Raw genomic sequence first — 8,448 nt, forward strand, 5'->3', positions numbered from 1 at the left:
GGGTAAGTAGTCTGTCTCACATTATGGTGGAGGTAAGAGTAGCTGATAGTTTTGACTCCCTGGTCCGGTTCACCATACTGAGACCATAACACTGCTAGGTACTTTTTCTCAGTTCTGATCAGGTTTGGTAAACACCCATATCTGAAACGGTGCCAGAAATTATTCTTTGCTAGCATCTTCTGTAGTAGAAGTAGTACATACTGTCATATGGTGTGTCTTTGAATACACATATAATTTGGTATTAAAATTTTCTTAGGAGTATTTTCATTTTCATATCATTTAGATAAAAAAATGAATTGTATCACATTGCATATATAAGGATGAGACGTCGTCAACAAAGAAGCACTAGGCCATGTTCTGCAAAGCTGCTATTTTATTCATTTGTCACTTGGAACTTTCCTTTAGCATGTGCTTCCTGACCAGGACAAGCACCTAGAGGTTTTGTTATTTGAGAAACCACCTCGGGAAGAGTTTGAGATTCATCAATTTTAGGAAACATCTTGGTAACACTGAGTACATAAATCACAATATCAAAATGAGGGAAAATTTTAATAAAGTTTTCTAATCTGTTAATTTCCTTGGGTGTTGTTTTTCTGTATTGGTCACCTCCATCAAGCACATGTTACAGGACTCTCTGCTTAAGAAATCCATATTCTTCTGAGTTCAAGAGATTAGACTCTAACATTCTTCCACAAGCTGAACATTGCTCACTCTTATGAATGGTGACAAATTCTTCTTTCCATTTTTTCTCAGGAATATTCTTAAACCATGCTTTTATACTCTGGGAAATGGGTTCAGGGGGATATATTTGATTTTGTCTTAGATATAAAATGATGTCTAAGAGCCATCTTTCAAATTGATTATTATTCACACCTTTTGCAAAGTCAAAGAAAGCCTGAAAATTTTCCCAATTAGGAATTATTCTGTGATTAAGCAATTCAAGATAGAGTTGGCAAGTTCACTTCTTGGTGAAGAGCTTTTTTGATACAGTCATCATAATTCCCTTTTGAAGGAGACATGACTTTTTAATGTCTTCTAACAGAGTCAGGGTTTCTCTCCACCTATCTGAATGGATTAATTGCCAGATGAGAAGAGTATAACCTTTATATTCTAGAGTTCTGTACCTAGTCTTCATAATTTCATTGACATTAATAACCTATGTAAGCTGACTCTGAGAAACACACAAAGTCAAGTACCCAGCAAGTAGCTTCTATCCTACAATACCATTATTTTTCCTTGCTATCCAAGACAGCGGGGATTTTGCAAAATCTATAGAGCAATTATATTTGATCATTTGTGTTCTCATCCAATTTTCTTTTTTTTTGCAGTTCATAGTGGACTTTATTAATTTGTTTACTTTTAGTTTACAAGATTCATTACCACAACTCCTTGAGCTCCAAAATTTCTCTCCCCCCCCCCCATGGCGGCATAAAATCAAGTATAGTATCTGCAAATACTTCACATTAGGCAATTAGGTTATAAAGGATTGTAACAAATGGAATGAAGAATGGGAAAGAGGAAACAAAATCAAATAAGAAGAAGAAAAAGTGCAGGTACGTTGCTTCAATCTGGGTTCAAACGCAGTTCTTTCTCTGGATGTAAACATCTCTCTCCATCATGAGCCTTTTGGGTTTGACTTATGTCTCTGGATTGCTGAGAAGAGCCCAGTTTATCAAAGTTGGTTGTCACACATACGTTGTGTCTGTAATTGCGTACAAATTCCTCCTGGCTCTTCTCTTTTCACTCAGCATCAGTTAGTATAATCCTCTCCATGTAAATATGAAGTCCATCTGCTCCTCATTTCTTATTGCACAATAGTATTCCATAACATGCATATATCACAATTTATGGGCACCCCCTTAATTTCCAATTCTTTGCTACCACAAAAAGAGCTGCTACAAATATTTTTGTACATATGGGTCTTTTTCCACTTCTATGATCTCTTTGGGATACAACACTAGAAGTGGTATTGCTGGATCAAAGGGCATGAAATTATTTATAGCCCTTTGGGCATAATTCCAGATTGCTTTCCAGAATGGTTGGATCAGTTCACACTCCACCAGAAATGCATTAGTGTTCTAATTTGTCCACATCCTCTTCAGCATTTGTCATTTTCCTGGTTTGTCCTCTTAGCCAATCTGACTGGTGAGATGTGGTACCTCAGAGTTGTTTTGATTTGCATTTCTCTAAACAATAGTGATTTAGGACATTTCTTTATGTGCTTATATCTTTAATTTCTTTCTCTAAAAACTCTCTGTTCATATCCTTTGACCATTTATCAACTGGGTAATGACTTGTATGCTTATAGATTTAGCTCAATTCTCTGTATATTTCAGAAATGAGTCCTTTATCAGAGACATAGGTTGTAAAAATTCTTTCCCAATTTCCCACCTCCCTCTTGATCTTGGATACATTGGTTTTGTTTGTACAGAAGCTTTTCAATTTGATGTAATCAAAATTATCCATTTTGAATTTTATAATGCTCTCTAATTCTTGTTTAGTCATAAAGTCTTTCCCTCTCCACAAATCTGACATGTAAACTATTCTTTGTTTTCTCAGATTGCTTCCAGTATTAACCTTTATACCTAGATCACATACCCATTTAGACTTGATTTTGGTATATGGTATTAGGTAATGGTCTATGCCCAGTTTCTACCATACTATATTCCAGTTTTCCCAGCAGTTTTTGTCAAATAGTGAATTCTTATCCCCAAAACTGGGGTCTTTGGGTTTATCAAACAATAGATTACTATAATCATTGACTTCTGAATCTCATGTGCCTCATCTATTCCATCCACTACTCTCTTCTTCAGCTAGTACCAAGCAGTTTTGATGACTGCTGCTTTATAATACAGACTGAAATCTGGTATAGCTAGTCCACCTTCCCTAGCATTTCTTTTCATTGATTCCCTTGATATTCTGGACCATTTATTATTCCAAATGAATTTTGTTACTATTTTTTCTAGCTCTATAAAGTAGTATTTTTGTAAATTGATTGGTATGGCACTAAATATATAATTTAATATGGGTAAACTTGCAGTTTTTTTATATTAGCTCAACCTAGGCATGATCAATTGATATTTTTCAAATTAGTTAGATCTGACTTAATTTGTGTGAAGAGTGTTTTGTAGTTGTGATCATATAGGTCCTTGGTTTGTTTTGGCAAGTAGATTCCCAAATATTTTATAATGTCTACAATAACTTTAAATGAGATTTCTCTTTCTATCTCTTGCTGTTGAATTTCATTGGAAATATATAGGAATGCCGAAGATTTATGTGGGTTTATTTTATATCCTGCAACTTTGCCAAATTTATTTACTGTCTCAAGTAGTTTCTTACTTGATTCTCTAGGATTCTCTAAGTATATCAACATATCATCTGCAAAGAGTGGTATCTTGGTCTCTTGTTTGCCTAATTTGATTCCTTTGATTTCTTTTTCTTCTCTAATTGCTACTGTTAACATTTATAGTACCAGATTGAATAAGAGGGTTGATAGTGAACACCCTTGTTTCACACCTGATCTTATTGGAAATGCTTGTAGCTTATTCCCATTACATATAGTATTTGCTGATGGTTTTTAATAGATGCTACCTATTATTTTAAGGAAGGTTCCATTTATTCCTATACTTTCTAGTGTTTTTAATAGGAATGGATGTTGCATTTTGTCAAAAGCCTTTTCTGCATCTATTGAGATAATCATGTGGTTTCTGCTAGTTTTATTGTTGATATGATCAATTATACTGATGCTTTTCATTAAACCATCCTTACATTCCTGGAATAAATCCTACCTGATCGAAGTGTATTATTCTTGTGATAAGTTGCTGAAGTCTTTTAGCTAATATTTTATTTAAAATTTTTGCATCTATATTCATAATTTTCTTTCTCTGTTTCATCTCTTCCTGATTTAGGTATCAGTACTGTATTTGTGTCATGAAAAGAATTTGGTAGGACTCCTTCTTCACTAATTTTCCCAAATAGTTTGTAGAGTATTGGAATCAATTGTTCTTTAAATGTTTGATAGAATTCACTAGTAAACCCATCTGGCCCTGGAGATTTTTTCCTAGGGAGCTGACTGATGGCTTGTTCAATTTCTTTTTCTGAGATGGGCTTATTTAAGTAATTTACTTCCTCTTCAGTTAATCTGGGCAACTTTTATTTTTGTAAATATTCATACATTTCCCTAAAATTGTCAAATTTATGTGCATACAATTGGGAAAAATAATTCCTAATTATTGTTTTGATTCCCTCTTCATTGGAGGTAGATTCACCCTTTTCATTTTTGATACTCATAATTTGGTTTTCTTCTTTCTTTTTTTATCATATTGACTAAGGGTGTATCAATTTTATTGTTTTTTTTTTTTCATAAAACCAGCTCTTAGTTTTATTTATTAATTCAATAGTTTTCTTAATCTCAATTTTATTAATCTCTCCTTTGGTTTTCAATATTTCTAATTTAGCGTTTAATTGGGGATTTTGAATTCATTCTTTTTCTAGGCTTTTCAATTGCATGCCCAATTCATTGACCTCCCTTTTCTCTAATTTAATCATGTATGCACTCAGGGATATAAAACTTTCCCTAAGAACTGCCTTTAATTCATCTGTACCAGCAAGCACCCCAACCGTCCTCAGGGTTTGCTGCCAGCACAGGTTCTTAGATCTGCTTTGTTAAAGGAAAGCAACTCAAAATGGGTTAACAAGCTTACTTTAATCAGTCAAACATGTATCATTTACCTAGTTCAGGGGAAAAAGGTCAGCAACCCGAACTTCAGAATATACAGACAGAATTATTAAGACAGAGAAACAGATCAAGTAGACAGATTTCAAACTGTCCAACCATTACATCCATACCCAATCAACACCTGGGTTTCAACATCTGGGTTTTTCAAAGCCGGGTGGGGGCTCTCAACAACAGCTTCCCAGAATCCAGATCAAATCACAGAACACTTCTCAAAGTGAGCCCCAAAACAAAGCTACACATCAGGGCTTATATAGCCTTCTCCTGGCTCAGAGAATGTAACAACCTTATTGACTCACTGGCCAATCAAGAAGTATCTACTGAAAAACAAGCCTCCCACCCCAGGTTCCAGGTGCACTTTAGCCTAGGGGCAGGGAAGATCTTAAAATTTACATTTCCATTACAGAATCCCACAAATTTTGGTATGTTTTCTCATTATCATCATTCTCTTGAATGAAATTACTAATTGTTTCTATAATTTCTTGTTTGACCCATTCATTTTTTAGGATTAAATTGTTTAATTTCCAATTAGTTTTTAGTCTGTCTTTCCATGGCCCTTTATTGCATATAATTTGTATTGCATCATGATCTGAGGATGCATTCAATATTTCTGCCTTACTGCACAGAATTGTGAGGTTTTTATGCCCTAGAACATGGTCGATTTTTGAGTATGTGCCATGAACCACTGTGAAGAAAGTATATTCCTTTTTATCCCCATTCAGTTTTCTCCAGAGATCTATCATACCTATCCTCTCTAAAATTCTGTTCACCTCTTTAACTTCTTTCTTGTTTATTTGGAGGTTGGATTTATCAAGTTCAGAGAGGGGGTGATTAAGGTGTCCCACTAGTATAGTTTTACTATCTATTTCTTCCTCTAATTCCTTTACCTTCTCCTCTAGGAATGTGCATGCTATACCACTTGGTGCATATATGTTAAGTAGTGATATTGCTTCATTCTCGATGGTGCACTTTAGCAGGGTTTAGTTTCCTTCCTTATCTCTTTTAATTAGATCATTTTTTTGCTTTTGCTTTATCTGAGATAAGGATTGCTACCCATGCTTTTTTTACTTTAGCTGAGGCATGATATATTTTACTCCAGCCTTTTATCTTTACCCTGTGTGTATCCCTCTGTTTCAGATGTGTTTTTTGTAAACAGCATATTGTAGGATTGTGATTTTTAATACCTTCTGCTATCTGCCTCTGTTTTATGGGAGAGTTCATTCCATTCACATTTACAGTTATGATTATTATCTGTTTCCTTACCTCCATCCTACTCCCTCCCCTGTTAATGCTTATATTTTTCTCCCCTTCTCCCTTCTCCTCCTTAATAGTTTTCCTTTTAAACACCGCCTCCCTCAGTATTCCCTTATAAGCCCCCTCCCTTTTCCTCCCCTTCCCCCTTCTTTCCTCTCTACTAACAATCTCCCCCTCTCATAACCCTTTCCCCCTCCTACTGCCTGTAGGATATTTTTATACTTAATGAAGTATGTTATTTCTTCTTTGCACCAAGTGTGACAGGAATAAATCTCATGCGAAGCTCCTCACCCTCCCTTCTTTCCCTCTAATATGATACATTTTGTGTCTCTTCTCCATAGAGTCCTATGCTTAACTGGTTGTTATTCCCTCCTTGCGCCAGAACCAATGAGGGAAAAGCTCATATAATACTCATCTCCCTCCCTTCTTTTCCTCTGCTATATTGTTTTTATGCCTCTTTGTGTGGTATAATTTACCCTTTTCCACTTCATTAATTCCTCTTCTTCCATTGCAGTCCCTTTGTAGCCCTTAATAAGATTTTTTTAATCATCATTTTGTGTATTTTATTCTCATACCCTCTACTTGACTATAAACAGTTTGCTCTTATTAAATAACAGGGTGTGTGTGTGTGTGTGTTTTTCTTGTTTACCTTTCTATGTCACTCTTGCATCTCATAAATGGAGGTTGAATTTTCCATTGAGCTCTGGCTTTTTCATCAGGAAGGTCTGGAAATCTGTTATATTGTTGAATGACCATCTCTTTGCCTGGAAGAATATGCGCAGTCTCGCTGGGTAGTTGATCCTTGGTTGTAACCTGAGCTCTTTTGCCTTCCAGAAAATTGTATTCCACTGCCTTTGATCTTTCAGTGTAGAGGCTGCCAAATCCTGTGTGATCCTCACTGTGGTTCCTCGATATTTGAATGTTTTTCTTTTTGGCCACTTGAAATATTTTCTCTTTTATCTGGTAGTTCTGGAGTTTGGCCACAACATTTTGAGGACTTTTCAGTTTGGGATCTCTTTCAGGAGGTGTCCCATGGATTCTCTCAATTTCTATTTTACCCTCAGGTTCTAGTATCTCAGGGCAACTTTCCTTAATGAGCTCTTGGAAAATGTTGTCCAGGCTCATTTTTTCCATCATGATTTTCTGGTAGGCCTATGATTCTCAGATTGTCTCTCCTGGATCTGTTTTCCAGGTCAGTTATTTTTCTATTGAGATATTTTACCTCTTTTTCCTAATTTTTCATTCTTGTTGTTTTGTTTGACTAATTCTTGGTTCCTCATAGAGTTGTTTGTTTCAATTTGGTTGATTCTAGTTTTTAGCAAATCATTTTCCTTGGTTAGTTTTAGGAGCTCCTTTTCCATATCATACTGTTTTCTTTTTAAGGAGCTGTTTTCTTCATCATAATGTTTTTCTTATTCTGCAATTTTGATTTTAAGAGAATTATTCATTTTGTCTTCTATCTCTCTCATTTGTTTTTCAAATTTCCTTTTGATCTCATCTAGGAGAGCTTTCTGTGCTTGGGACCAATTCCCTGTTTATGATTCAGCTGTGGGTGTGGAGTCCACATTGTCTCCCTCTGAGTTTAGTTCCTCCCTCTGAGGATAGTAGGACTCCAGAGTCTTTGTAGTCTGCTTTCTACCCATTTTGAGGAAGGGCCCTAGCCACACCTTTCCTCTAAGGTTCCCTCTCATCCAATTTTCAAAAAAAAATGTCTTTTTGTTCAAAATTTTCCTTTCCTTTCTCCCATTCTTCTCAGTTCAAAGATTTTATTGGGAGTAACACAGGGCTGCTAAGGGAAAACAGTATTGTTGATCTTTCTATAACCAAGCATCTCAGATTTCTTCTTAGCAATTCTAGCTGAAAACAAGGGATGAAGGGAAACAAAAGCCTCTTGTTTGCTTCCTACTAAATACAGCATTGAACAGCAATTTAGCTGCTTTGGTATTTTGCAAAAATGGAAATTGTAGTGATAGCAATAGTAATGGAAATAATAGTAATAGGGAAATATCTCTTCTCTTTCTTACTAAAGTGGAAGTAGGTGTATAAAAGAGCGATTGTTTGGATCCTGGGATGTGGTCCCTAATACAGTCTATTCTTCAAAAGCATCTGCAAATTCTGACAGAAGGACAAAAAGAGAGTCATCACCCAGGACACAGAAAGAGATCCAAGGACTGACCATGACAAGAACACGAGGATAGGAAGAGGATCTTGAGGGGATGAAAACACCAATTTTGAGAAGAAAAACATTCAGTTTTTCAATGAAAAATAAGTTAAAGTCCTTTCTTTGTAAGGAGAACCCCAAATATCTAACTGCAGTTAAGGGTGATTTCTCTCTAGGCACAAAGAGGCAGTTTTATCTGGTATCTAGGGCAGAGCACTCTGCTTAAAGCTCAGGTTCTTCTAGGTACTGGAGTTCAGAGGGTCGTAGGATTGTAGACTTACAGGTGCAAGTGACCTTA

General features: G+C 35.7%; 1 pseudogene; it reads right to left on the minus strand.

Annotated features, from left to right (window-relative positions):
• Positions 1 to 279: 279 nt before the first annotated feature.
• Positions 280 to 8,131, minus strand: LOC138166340 (mitochondrial ribonuclease P catalytic subunit-like; annotated as a pseudogene).
• Between the last annotated feature and the right edge of the window lie 317 nt (positions 8,132 to 8,448).

The sequence above is a fragment of the Petaurus breviceps genome, unplaced genomic scaffold (genome assembly GCF_028583685.1).
Source record: "Petaurus breviceps papuanus isolate PSGF00001 unplaced genomic scaffold, PetGlider_PUasm1.0 221, whole genome shotgun sequence".
Classification (NCBI taxonomy): Eukaryota; Metazoa; Chordata; class Mammalia; order Diprotodontia; family Petauridae; genus Petaurus; species Petaurus breviceps.